A 13,103-nucleotide genomic window follows, 5' to 3' on the forward strand; every position below is an offset into this window, starting at 1 on the left:
ATTGAAAGCAGTGCTTCTTGAAACGTAGGCATTGCACTTCGTATTCTTCGAAAAAAGTTAACAATTGCTTATCTTTCGTGCAGCTGTGCCTTGCAAAGATTATACTCATTTTACCTGGCAGGACTGCAATGCAATCTGCCATGAGCAGTGTGAAAAAGAAGCTGAGATTTGTGAACCGATAGCCATCAAGGCAGCTGTGTGATTTGCTCAGAACCGAAGCTGAGCAGAGGGGCAAGTGGGCAAGCTGAAGTTAAGGATGAGACCAGGCCGAGACAAAGTATAATGGTGGAGATGGTAATGTTGTTGATTTTGAGAAAAGAATCTAAAGAACTGTTCAGCAAAGGTTCCATGGTGTAATGGTAAGCACTCTGGACTCTGAATCCAGCGATCCGAGTTTAAATCTCGGTGGAACCTGAATTCTTGTTGTCCCAGCTGCTGGAAATTTGGGACATACAAGCTTGGCATATTCAAAACAACCACGGTTATGGGACCGTTTGCTGCCTGGGTCAATGACGGTTGATTTATTGTTCTCGACATCAGATGACAGGCTCAACCTCTCATTCCCAGTTCCAAATAAGAGGAGGAGAAAGATGTGTGTTGTCCAGTGCTTCGTTTGACTGCACAGCAGAATGCTCAACATTTCCTTTCCAAGCTGCATTCGGCTGGCATACTTGCTGAAATTGAAAGCAGTGCTTCTTGAAACGTAGGCATTGCACTTCGTATTCTCGAAAAAAGTTAACAATTGCTTATCTTTCGTGCAGCAGTGCCTTGCAAAGATTATACTCATTTTACCTGGCAGGACTGCAATGCAATCTGGCATGAGCAGTGTGAAAAAGAAGCTGAGATTTGTGAACTGATAGCCATCAAGGCAGCTGTGTGATTTGCTCAGAACCGAAGCTTAGCAGAGGGGCAAGTGGGCAAGCTGACGTTAAGGATGAGACCAGGCCGAGACAAAGTATAATGGTGGAGATGGTAATGTTGTTGATTTTGAGAAAAGAATCAAGGGACTGTTCAGCAAAGGTTCCATGGTGTAATGGTGAGCACTCTGGACTTTGAATCCAGCGATGCGAGTTCAAATCTCGGTGGAACCTGACTTCTTTTAGTCCCAGCTGCTGAAATTTGGGACATACAAGCTTGGTATCTGCATACCAACCACGGTTACGGGACTGTTTGCTGCCTGAATCAATGACGGTTGATTTATTGTTCTCGACATCAGATGATAGGCTCAACCTCTCATTCCCAGTTCCAAATAAGAGGGGGAGAAAGATATGTGTTGTCCAGGGCTTCGTTTGACTGCACAGCAGAATGCTCAACATTTTCTTTGCAAGCTGCATTCGGCTGGCATACTTGCTGAAATTGAAAGCAGTGCTTTTGAAACGTAGGCATTGCACTTCGTATTCTCGAAAAAGGTTAACAATTGCTTATCTTTCGTGCAGCTGTGCCTTGCAAAGATTATACTCATTTTACCTGGCAGGGCTGCAATGCAATCTGCCATGAGCAGTGTGAAAAAGAAGCTGAGATTCGTGAACCGATAGCCATCAAGGCAGCTGTGTGATTTGCTCAGAACCGAAGCTTAGCAGAGGGGCAAGTGGGCAAGCTGACGTTGAGGATGAGACCAGGCCGAGACAAAGTACAATGGTGGAGATGGTAATGTTGTTGATTTTGAGAAAAGAATCTAAGGGACTGTTCAGCGAAGGTTCCATTGTGTAATGGTGAGCACTCTGGACTTTGAATCCAGCGATCCGAGTTCAAATCTCGGTGCAACCTGAATTCTTGTTGTCCCAGCTGCTGAAATTTGGGACATTCAAGCTTGTAATCTGCATACCAACCAAGGTTACGGGACCGTTTGCTGTCTGAATCAATGACGGTTGATTGATTGTGCTCGACATCAGATGATAGGCTCAACCTCTCATTCCCAGTTCCAAATAAGACGGGGAGAAAGATGTGTGTTGTCCAGTGCTTCGTTTGACTGCACAGCAGAATGCTCAAAATTTTCTTTGCAAGCTGCATTCGGCTGGCATACTTGCTGAAATTGAAAGCAGTGCTTCTTGAAACGTAGGCATTGCACTTCGTATTCTTCGAAAAAAGTTAACAATTGCTTATCTTTCGTGCAGCTGTGCCTTGCAAAGATTATACTCATTTTACCTGGCAGGACTGCAATGCAATCTGCCATGAGCAGTGTGAAAAAGAAGCTGAGATTTGTGAACCGATAGCCATCAAGGCAGCTGTGTGATTTGCTCAGAACCGAAGCTGAGCAGAGGGGCAAGTGGGCAAGCTGAAGTTAAGGATGAGACCAGGCCGAGACAAAGTATAATGGTGGAGATGGTAATGTTGTTGATTTTGAGAAAAGAATCTAAAGAACTGTTCAGCAAAGGTTCCATGGTGTAATGGTAAGCACTCTGGACTCTGAATCCAGCGATCCGAGTTTAAATCTCGGTGGAACCTGAATTCTTGTTGTCCCAGCTGCTGGAAATTTGGGACACACAAGCTTGGCATATTCAAAACAACCACGGTTATGGGACCGTTTGCTGCCTGGGTCAATGACGGTTGATTTATTGTTCTCGACATCAGATGACAGGCTCAACCTCTCATTCCCAGTTCCAAATAAGAGGAGGAGAAAGATGTGTGTTGTCCAGTGCTTCGTTTGACTGCACAGCAGAATGCTCAACATTTCCTTTCCAAGCTGCATTCGGCTGGCATACTTGCTGAAATTGAAAGCAGTGCTTCTTGAAACGTAGGCATTGCACTTCGTATTCTCGAAAAAAGTTAACAATTGCTTATCTTTCGTGCAGCAGTGCCTTGCAAGGATTATACTCATTTTACCTGGCAGGACTGCAATCCAATCTGCCATGAGCAGTGTGAAAAAGAAGCTGAGATTTGTGAACTGATAGCCATCAAGGCAGCTGTGTGATTTGCTCAGAACCGAAGCTTAGCAGAGGGGCAAGTGGGCAAGCTGACGTTAAGGATGAGACCAGGCCGAGACAAAGTATAATGGTGGAGATGGTAATGTTGTTGATTTTGAGAAAAGAATCAAGGGACTGTTCAGCAAAGGTTCCATGGTGTAATGGTGAGCACTCTGGACTTTGAATCCAGCGATGCGAGTTCAAATCTCGGTGGAACCTGAATTCTTTTTGTCCCAGCTGCTGAAATTTGGGACATACAAGCTTTGTATCTGCATACCAACCACGGTTACGGGACTGTTTGCTGCCTGAATCAATGACGGTTGATTTATTGTTCTCGACATCAGATGATAGGCTCAACCTCTCATTCCCAGTTCCAAATAAGAGGGGGAGAAAGATATGTGTTGTCCAGGGCTTCGTTTGACTGCATAGCAGAATGCTCAACATTTTCTTTGCAAGCTGCATTCGGCTGGCATACTTGCTGAAATTGAAAGCAGTGCTTCTTGAAACGGAGGCATTGCACTTCGTATTCTTCGAAAAAAGTTAACAATTGCTTATCTTTCGTGCAGCTGTGCCTTGCAAAGATTATACTCATTTTACCTGGCAGGACTGCAATGCAATCTGCCATGAGCAGTGTGAAAAGGAAGCTGAGATTTGTGAACCGATAGCCATCAAGGCAGCTGTGTGATTTGCTCAGAACCGAAGCTTAGCAGAGGGGCAAGCTGAAGTTAAGGATGAGACCAGGCCGAGACAAAATATAATGGTGGAGATGGTAATGTTGTTGATTTTGAGAAAAGAATCTAAGGAACTGTTCAGCAAAGGTTACATGTTGTAATGGTAAGCACTCTGGACTCTGAATCCAGCGATCCGAGTTCAAATCTCGGTGGAACCTGAATTATTGTTGTCCCAGCTGCTGGAAATTTGGGACATACAAGATTGGCATCTGCATACCAACCACGGTGACAGGACCGTTTGCTGCCTGAATCGATGACGGTTGATTTATTGTTCTGAACATCAGATGATAGGCTCAACCTCTCATTCCCAGTTCCAAATAAGCGGGGGAGAAAGATGTGTGTTGTCCAGTGCTTAGTTTGACTGCACAGCAGATTGCTCAACATTTTCTTTGCAAGCTGCATTCGGCTGGCATACTTGTTGATAATTGAAAGCAGTGCTTCTTGAAACGTAGACATTGCACTTCGTATTCTCGAAAAAAGTTAACAATTGCTTACCTATCGTGCAGCAGTGCCTTGCAAAGATTATTCACATTTTACCTGGCAGGACTGCAATACAAGATGCTATGAGCAGTGTGAAAAAGAAACAGAGATTTGTGAACCGATAGCCATCAAGGCAGCTGTGTGATTTACTCAGAACCGAGGCTTAGCAGAGGGGCAAGTGGGCAATCTGAAGTGAAGGATGAGACCTGGCCGAGACAAAGTATAATGGTGGAGACAGTAATGTTGTTGATTTTAAGAAAAGATTCAAATAAATTTATTAGCAAAGGTTCCATGGTGTAATGGTAAGCACTTTGGGCTCTGAATCCAGCGATCCGAGTTCAAATCTCGGTGGAACCTGAATTATTGTTGTCCCAGCTGCTGAAATTTGGGACACACAAGCTTGGCATCTGCATACCAACCAAGATTACGGGACCGTTTGCTGCCTGAATCAATGACGGTTGGTTTATTGTTCTGGACATCAGATGATAGGCTCAACCTCTTATTCCCAGTTCCAAATAAGCGGGGGAGAAAGGTGTGCGTTGTCCAGTGCTTCGTTTGACTGCACAGCAGAATGCTCAACATTTTCTTTGCAAGCTGCATTCGGCTGGCATACTTGCTGAAATTGAAAGCAGTGCTTCTTGAAACGTAGGCATTGCACTTCGTATTCTTCGAAAAAAGTTAACAATTGCTTATCTTTCGTGCAGCTGTGCCTTGCAAAGATTATACTCATTTTACCGGGCAGGACTGCAATGCAATCTGCCATGAGCAGTGTGAAAAAGAAGCTGAGATTTGTGAACCGATAGCCATCAAGGCAGCTGTGTGATTTGCTCAGAACCGAAGCTTAGCAGAGGGGTAAGCTGAAGTTAAGGATGAGACCAGGCCGAGACAAAGTATAATGGTGGAGATGGTAATGTTGTTGATTTTGAGAAAAGAATCTAATGAACTGTTCAGCAAAGGTTACATGTTGTAATGGTAAGCACTCTGGACTCTGAATCCAGCGATCCGAATTCAAATCTCGGTGGAACCTGAATTCTTGTTGTCCCAGCTGCTGGAAATTTGGGACATACAAGCTTGGCATATTCAAAACAACCACGGTTATGGGACCGTTTGCTGCCTGGGTCAATGACGGTTGATTTATTGTTCTCGACATCAGATGACAGGCTCAACCTCTCATTCCCAGTTCCAAATAAGAGGAGGAGAAAGATGTGTGTTGTCCAGTGCTTCGTTTGACTGCACAGCAGAATGCTCAACATTTCCTTTCCAAGCTGCATTCGGCTGGCATACTTGCTGAAATTGAAAGCAGTGCTTCTTGAAACGTAGGCATTGCACTTCGTATTCTCGAAAAAAGTTAACAATTGCTTATCTTTCGTGCAGCAGTGCCTTGCAAAGATTATACTCATTTTACCTGGCAGGACTGCAATGCAATCTGCCATGAGCAGTGTGAAAAAGAAGCTGAGATTTGTGAACTGATAGCCATCAAGGCAGCTGTGTGATTTGCTCAGAACCGAAGCTTAGCAGAGGGGCAAGTGGGCAAGCTGACGTTAAGGATGAGACCAGGCCGAGATAAAGTATAATGGTGGAGATGGTAATGTTGTTGATTTTGAGAAAAGAATCAAGGGACTGTTCAGCAAAGGTTCCATGGTGTAATGGTGAGCACTCTGGACTTTGAATCCAGCGATGCGAGTTCAAATCTCGGTGGAACCTGAATTCTTTTAGTCCCAGCTGCTGAAATTTGGGACATACAAGCTTGGTATCTGCATACCAACCACGGTTACGGGACTGTTTGCTGCCTGAATCAATGACGGTTGATTTATTGTTCTCGACATCAGATGATAGGCTCAACCTCTCATTCCCAGTTCCAAATAAGAGGGGGAGAAAGATATGTGTTGTCCAGGGCTTCGTTTGACTGCACAGCAGAATGCTCAACATTTTCTTTGCAAGCTGCATTCGGCTGGCATACTTGCTGAAATTGAAAGCAGTGCTTTTGAAACGTAGGCATTGCACTTCGTATTCTCGAAAAAGGTTAACAATTGCTTATCTTTCGTGCAGCTGTGCCTTGCAAAGATTATACTCATTTTACCTGGCAGGGCTGCAATGCAATCTGCCATGAGCAGTGTGAAAAAGAAGCTGAGATTCGTGAACCGATAGCTATCAAGGCAGCTGTGTGATTTGCTCAGAACCGAAGCTTAGCAGAGGGGCAAGTGGGCAAGCTGACGTTGAGGATGAGACCAGGCCGAGACAAAGTACAATGGTGGAGATGGTAATGTTGTTGATTTTGAGAAAAGAATCTAAGGGACTGTTCAGCGAAGGTTCCATGGTGTAATGGTGAGCACTCTGGACTTTGAATCCAGCGATCCGAGTTCAAATCTCGGTGGAACCTGAATTCTTGTTGTCCCAGCTGCTGAAATTTGGGACATTCAAGCTTGTAATCTGCATACCAACCACGGTTACGGGACCGTTTGCTGTCTGAATCAATGACGGTTGATTGATTGTGCTCGACATCAGATGATAGGCTCAACCTCTCATTCCCAGTTCCAAATAAGACGGGGAGAAAGATGTGTGTTGTCCAGTGCTTCGTTTGACTGCACAGCAGAATGCTCAAAATTTTCTTTGCAAGCTGCATTCGGCTGGCATACTTGCTGAAATTGAAAGCAGTGCTTCTTGAAACGTAGGCATTGCACTTCGTATTCTTCGAAAAAAGTTAACAATTGCTTATCTTTCGTGCAGCTGTGCCTTGCAAAGATTATACTCATTTTACCTGGCAGGACTGCAATGCAATCTGCCATGAGCAGTGTGAAAAAGAATCTGAGATTTGTGAACCGATAGCCATCAAGGCAGCTGTGTGATTTGCTCAGAACCGAAGCTAAGCAGAGGGGCAAGTGGGCAAGCTGAAGTTAAGGATGAGACCAGGCCGAGACAAAGTATAATGGTGGAGATGGTAATGTTGTTGATTTTGAGAAAAGAATCAAGGGACTGTTCAGCAAAGGTTCCATGGTGTAATGGTGAGCACTCTGGACTTTGAATCCAGCGATGCGAGTTCAAATCTCGGTGGAACCTGAATTCTTTTTGTCCCAGCTGCTGAAATTTGGGACATACAAGCTTGGTATCTGCATACCAACCACGGTTCCGGGACTGTTTGCTGCCTGAATCAATGACGGTTGATTTATTGTTCTCGACATCAGATGACAGGCTCAACCTCTCATTCCCAGTTCCAAATAAGAGGGGGAGAAAGATATGTGTTGTCCAGGGCTTCGTTTGACTGCATAGCAGAATGCTCAACATTTTCTTTGCAAGCTGCATTCGGCTGGCATACTTGCTGAAATTGAAAGCAGTGCTTCTTGAAACGGAGGCATTGCACTTCGTATTCTTCGAAAAAAGTTAACAATTGCTTATCTTTCGTGCAGCTGTGCCTTGCAAAGATTATACTCATTTTACCTGGCAGGACTGCAATGCAATCTGCCATGAGCAGTGTGAAAAAGAAGCTGAGATTTGTGAACCGATAGCCATCAAGGCAGCTGTGTGATTTGCTCAGAACCGAAGCTTAGCAGAGGGGCAAGCTGAAGTTAAGGATGAGACCAGGCCGAGACAAAGTATAATGGTGGAGATGGTAATGTTGTTGATTTTGAGAAAAGAATCTAATGAACTGTTCAGCAAAGGTTACATGTTGTAATGGTAAGCACTCTGGACTCTGAATCCAGCGATCCGAGTTCAAATCTCGGTGGAACCTGAATTATTGTTGTCCCAGCTGCTGGAAATTTGGGACATACAAGATTGGCATCTGCATACCAACCACGGTGACAGGACCGTTTGCTGCCTGAATCGATGACGGTTGATTTATTGTTCTGAACATCAGATGATAGGCTCAACCTCTCATTCCCAGTTCCAAATAAGCGGGGGAGAAAGATGTGTGTTGTCCAGTGCTTAGTTTGACTGCACAGCAGATTGCTCAACATTTTCTTTGCAAGCTGCATTCGGCTGGCATACTTGTTGATAATTGAAAGCAGTGCTTCTTGAAACGTAGACATTGCACTTCGTATTCTCGAAAAAAGTTAACAATTGCTTATCTATCGTGCAGCAGTGCCTTGCAAAGATTATTCACATTTTACCTGGCAGGACTGCAATACAAGATGCTATGAGCAGTGTGAAAAAGAAACAGAGATTTGTGAACCGATAGCCATCAAGGCAGCTGTGTGATTTACTCAGAACCGAGGCTTAGCAGAGGGGCAAGTGGGCAATCTGAAGTGAAGGATGAGACCTGGCCGAGACAAAGTATAATGGTGGAGATGGTAATGTTGTTGATTTTAAGAAAAGATTCAAATAAATTTATTAGCAAAGGTTCCATGGTGTAATGGTAAGCACTTTGGGCTCTGAATCCAGCGATCCGAGTTCAAATCTCGGTGGAACCTGAATTATTGTTGTCCCAGCTGCTGAAATTTGGGACACACAAGCTTGGTATCTGCATACCAACCAAGATTACGGGACCGTTTGCTGCCTGAATCAATGAAGGTTGATTTATTGCTCTCGACATCAGATGATAGGCTCAACCTCTCATTCCCAGTTCCAAATAAGAGGGGGAGAAAGATGTGTGCTGTCCAGTGCTTCGTTTGACTGCACAGCAGAATGCTCAACATTTTCTTAGCAAGCTGCATTCGGCTGGCATACTTGCTGAAATTGAAAGCAGTGCTTCTTGAAAAGTAGGCATTGCACTTCGTATTCTTCGAAAAAAGTTAACAATTGCTTACCTTTCGTGCAGCTGTGCCTTGCAAAGATTATACTCATTTTACCTGGCAGGGCTGCAATGCAATCTGCCATGAGCAGTGTGAAAAAGAAGCTGAGATTTGTGAACCGATAGCCATCAGGGCAGCTGTGTGATTTGCTCAGAACCGAAGCTTAGCAGAGGGGCAAGCTGAAGTTAAGGAAGAGACCAGGCCGAGACAAAGTAGAATGGTGGAGATGGTAATGTTGTTGATTTTGAGAAAAGAATCTAGGGCACTGTTGAGCAAAGGTTCCATGGTGTAATGGTAAGCACTCTGGGCTCTGAATCCAGTGATTCCAAGTTCAAATCTCGGTGGAACCTGAATTCTTGTTGTCCCAGCTGCTGGAAATTTGGGACATGCAAACTTGGCATCTTCATAACAACCATGGTTATGGGCCCGTTTGCTGCCTGGATCAATGACGGTTGGTTTATTGTTCTGGACATCAGATGATAGGCTCAACCTCTTATTCCCAGTTCCAAATAAGCGGGGGAGAAAGATGTGCGTTGTCCAGTGCTTCGTTTGACTGCACAGCAGAATGCTCAACATTTTCTTTGCAAGCTGCATTCGGCTGGCATACTTGCTGAAATTGAAAGCAGTGCTTTTGAAACGTAGGCATTGCACTTCGTATTCTCGAAAAAGGTTAACAATTGCTTATCTTTCGTGCAGCTGTGCCTTGCAAAGATTATACTCATTTTACCTGGCAGGGCTGCAATGCAATCTGCCATGAGCAGTGTGAAAAAGAAGCTGAGATTCGTGAACCGATAGCCATCAAGGCAGCTGTGTGATTTGCTCAGAACCGAAGCTTAGCAGAGGGGCAAGTGGGCAAGCTGACGTTGAGGATGAGACCAGGCCGAGACAAAGTACAATGGTGGAGATGGTAATGTTGTTGATTTTGAGAAAAGAATCTAAGGGACTGTTCAGCGAAGGTTCCATGGTGTAATGGTGAGCACTCTGGACTTTGAATCCAGCGATCCGAGTTCAAATCTCGGTGGAACCTGAATTCTTGTTGTCCCAGCTGCTGAAATTTGGGACATTCAAGCTTGGAATCTGCATACCAACCACGGTTACGGGACCGTTTGCTGTCTGAATCAATGACGGTTGATTGATTGTGCTCGACATCAGATGATAGGCTCAACCTCTCATTCCCAGTTCCAAATAAGACGGGGAGAAAGATGTGTGTTGTCCAGTGCTTCGTTTGACTGCACAGCAGAATGCTCAAAATTTTCTTTGCAAGCTGCATTCGGCTGGCATACTTGCTGAAATTGAAAGCAGTGCTTCTTGAAACGTAGGCATTGCACTTCGTATTCTTCGAAAAAAGTTAACAATTGCTTATCTTTCGTGCAGCTGTGCCTTGCAAAGATTATACTCATTTTACCTGGCAGGACTGCAATGCAATCTGCCATGAGCAGTGTGAAAAAGAAGCTGAGATTTGTGAACCGATAGCCATCAAGGCAGCTGTGTGATTTGCTCAGAACCGAAGCTGAGCAGAGGGGCAAGTGGGCAAGCTGAAGTTAAGGATGAGACCAGGCCGAGACAAAGTATAATGGTGGAGATGGTAATGTTGTTGATTTTGAGAAAAGAATCTAAGGAACTGTTCAGCAAAGGTTCCATGGTGTAATGGTAAGCACTCTGGACTCTGAATCCAGCGATCCGAGTTTAAATCTCGGTGGAACCTGAATTCTTGTTGTCCCAGCGGCTGGAAATTTGGGACATACAAGCTTGGCATCTTCATAACAACCACGGTTATGGGACCGTTTGCTGCCTGGGTCAATGACGGTTGATTTATTGTTCTCGACATCAGATGATAGGCTCAACCTCTTATTCCCAGTTCCAAATAAGAGGGGGAGAAAGATGTGTGTTGTCCAGTGCTTCGTTTGACTGCACAGCAGAATGCTCAACATTTTCTTTGCAAGCTGCATTCGGATGGCATATTTGCTGAAATTGAAAGCAGTGCTTCTTGAAACGTAGGCATTGCACTTCATATTCTCGAAAAAAGTTAACAATTGCTCATCTTTCGTGCAGCAGTGCCTTGCAAAGATTATACTCATTTTACCTGGCAGGACTGCAATGCAATCTGCCATGAGCAGTGTGAAAAAGAAGCTGAGATTTGTGAACCGATAGCCATCAAGGCAGCTGTGTGATTTGCTCAGAACCGAAGCTTAGCAGAGGGGCAAGTGGGCAAGCTGAAGTTAAGGATGAGACCAGTCCGAGAAAAGTATAATGGTGGAGATGGTAATGTTGTTGATTTTGAGAAAAGAATCTAGGGATTGTTCAGCGAAGGTTCCATGGTGTAATGGTAAGCACTCTGGGCTCTGAATCCAGCGATCCGAGTTCAAATCTCGGTGGAACTTGAATTCTTGTTGTCCCAGCTGCTGAAATTTGGGACATACAAGCTTGGCATCTTCATAACAACCACGGTTACGGGACCGTTTGCTGCCTGGATCAACGACGGTTGGTTTATTGTTCTGGACATCAAGATGAGAGGCTCAACCTCTCATTCCCAGTTCCAAATAAGAGGTAGGAGAAAGATGTGTGTTGTCCAGTGCTTCGTTTGACTGCACAGCAGAATGCTCAACATTTCCTTTCCAAGCTGCATTCGGCTGGCATACTTGTTGAAATTGAAAGCAGTGCTTCTTGAAATGCAGACATTGCACTTCGTATTCTCGAAAAAAGTTAACAATTGCTTATCTATCGTGCAGCAGTGCCTTGCAAAGATTATTCACATTTTACCTGGCAGGACTCCAATACAAGATGCTATGAGCAGTGTGAAAAAGGAGCTGAGATTTGTGAACCGATAGCCATCAAGGCAGCTGTGTGATTTACTCAGAACCGAGGCTTAGCAGAGGGGCAAGTGGGCAAGCTGAAGTTTAGGATGAGACCTGGCCGAGACAAAGTGTAATGGTGCAGACGGTAATGTTGTTGATTTTAAGAAAAGATTCCAATAGATTTATCAGCAAAGGTTCCATGGTGTAATGGTGAGCACTCTGGACTTTGAATCCAGCGATCCGAGTTCAAATCTCGGTGGAACCTGAATTCTTGTTGTCCCAGCTGCTGAAATTTGGGACATACAAGCTTGGCATCTTCATAACAACCACGGTTATGGGACCGTTTGCTGCCTGGATCAATGACGGTTGATTTATTGTTCTCGACATCAGATGATAGGCTCAACCTCTTACTCCCAGTTCCAAATAAGAGGGGGAGAAAGATGTGTGTTGTCCAGTGCTTCGTTTGACTGCACAGCAGAATGCTCAACATTTTCTTTGCAAGCTGCATTCGGATGGCATACTTGCTGAAATTGAAAGCAGTGCTTCTTGAAACGTAGGCATTGCACTTCATATTCTCGAAAAAAGTTAACAATTGCTCATCTTTCGTGCAGCAGTGCCTTGCAAAGATTATACTCATTTTACCTGGCAGGACTGCAATACAATCTGCCATGAGCAGTGTGAAAAAGAAGCTGAGATTTGTGAACCGATAGCCATCAAGGCAGCTGTGTGATTTGCTCAGAACCGAAGCTTAGCAGAGGGGCAAGTGGGCAAGCTGAAGTTAAGGATGAGACCAGTCCGAGAAAAGTATAATGGTGGAGATGGTAATGTTGTTGATTTTGAGAAAAGAATCTAAGGGACTGTTCAGCGAAGGTTCCATGGTGTAATGGTGAGCACTCTGGACTTTGAATCCAGCGGTCCGAGTTCAAATCTCGGTAGAACCTGAATTCTTGTTGTCCCAGCTGCTGAAATTTGGGACATTCAAGCTTGTAATCTGCATACCAACCACGGTTACGGGACCGTTTGCTGTCTGAATCAATGACGGTTGATTGATTGTGCTCGACATCAGATGATAGGCTCAACCTCTCATTCCCAGTTCCAAATAAGACGGGGAGAAAGATGTGTGTTGTCCAGTGCTTCGTTTGACTGCACAGCAGAATGCTCAAAATTTTCTTTGCAAGCTGCATTCGGCTGGCATACTTGCTGAAATTGAAAGCAGTGCTTCTTGAAACGTAGGCATTGCACTTCGTATTCTTCGAAAAAAGTTAACAATTGCTTATCTTTCGTGCAGCTGTGCCTTGCAAAGATTATACTCATTTTACCTGGCAGGACTGCAATGCAATCTGCCATGAGCAGTGTGAAAAAGAAGCTGAGATTTGTGAACCGATAGCCATCAAGGCAGCTGTGTGATTTGCTCAGAACCGAAGCTGAGCAGAGGGGCAAGTGGGCAAGCTGAAGTTAAGGATGAGA

The 13,103-nt window shown here is 44.6% G+C and overlaps 11 non-coding genes across 11 annotated transcripts; all 11 read left to right on the forward strand.

The window, feature by feature from the left end:
• Positions 1 to 342: 342 nt before the first annotated feature.
• trnaq-cug (transfer RNA glutamine (anticodon CUG)) lies at positions 343 to 414 on the forward strand. The gene has a single exon. It is a non-coding gene; the product is annotated as a tRNA-Gln (tRNA).
• Positions 415 to 1,019: 605 nt separating this feature from the next.
• On the forward strand, positions 1,020 to 1,091 carry trnaq-uug (transfer RNA glutamine (anticodon UUG)). Its single transcript has one exon. It is a non-coding gene; the product is annotated as a tRNA-Gln (tRNA).
• Positions 1,092 to 2,373: 1,282 nt separating this feature from the next.
• trnaq-cug (transfer RNA glutamine (anticodon CUG)) lies at positions 2,374 to 2,445 on the forward strand. Its single transcript has one exon. It is a non-coding gene; the product is annotated as a tRNA-Gln (tRNA).
• Positions 2,446 to 3,050: 605 nt separating this feature from the next.
• Positions 3,051 to 3,122, forward strand: trnaq-uug (transfer RNA glutamine (anticodon UUG)). The gene has a single exon. It is a non-coding gene; the product is annotated as a tRNA-Gln (tRNA).
• Positions 3,123 to 5,746: 2,624 nt separating this feature from the next.
• On the forward strand, positions 5,747 to 5,818 carry trnaq-uug (transfer RNA glutamine (anticodon UUG)). Its single transcript has one exon. It is a non-coding gene; the product is annotated as a tRNA-Gln (tRNA).
• Positions 5,819 to 6,422: 604 nt separating this feature from the next.
• On the forward strand, positions 6,423 to 6,494 carry trnaq-uug (transfer RNA glutamine (anticodon UUG)). Its single transcript has one exon. It is a non-coding gene; the product is annotated as a tRNA-Gln (tRNA).
• Positions 6,495 to 7,099: 605 nt separating this feature from the next.
• trnaq-uug (transfer RNA glutamine (anticodon UUG)) lies at positions 7,100 to 7,171 on the forward strand. Its single transcript has one exon. It is a non-coding gene; the product is annotated as a tRNA-Gln (tRNA).
• Positions 7,172 to 9,796: 2,625 nt separating this feature from the next.
• On the forward strand, positions 9,797 to 9,868 carry trnaq-uug (transfer RNA glutamine (anticodon UUG)). The gene has a single exon. It is a non-coding gene; the product is annotated as a tRNA-Gln (tRNA).
• A 606-nt stretch (positions 9,869 to 10,474) lies between these two features.
• On the forward strand, positions 10,475 to 10,546 carry trnaq-cug (transfer RNA glutamine (anticodon CUG)). The gene has a single exon. It is a non-coding gene; the product is annotated as a tRNA-Gln (tRNA).
• Positions 10,547 to 11,829: 1,283 nt separating this feature from the next.
• trnaq-uug (transfer RNA glutamine (anticodon UUG)) lies at positions 11,830 to 11,901 on the forward strand. The gene has a single exon. It is a non-coding gene; the product is annotated as a tRNA-Gln (tRNA).
• Positions 11,902 to 12,505: 604 nt separating this feature from the next.
• Positions 12,506 to 12,577, forward strand: trnaq-uug (transfer RNA glutamine (anticodon UUG)). Its single transcript has one exon. It is a non-coding gene; the product is annotated as a tRNA-Gln (tRNA).
• Positions 12,578 to 13,103: the final 526 nt, after the last annotated feature.

The sequence above is a fragment of the Somniosus microcephalus genome, unplaced genomic scaffold (assembly GCF_052327205.1).
Source record: "Somniosus microcephalus isolate GS21.2 unplaced genomic scaffold, FLI_Smic_1.0 unresolved_chr4, whole genome shotgun sequence".
In the NCBI taxonomy this organism is placed as follows: Eukaryota; Metazoa; Chordata; class Chondrichthyes; order Squaliformes; family Somniosidae; genus Somniosus; species Somniosus microcephalus.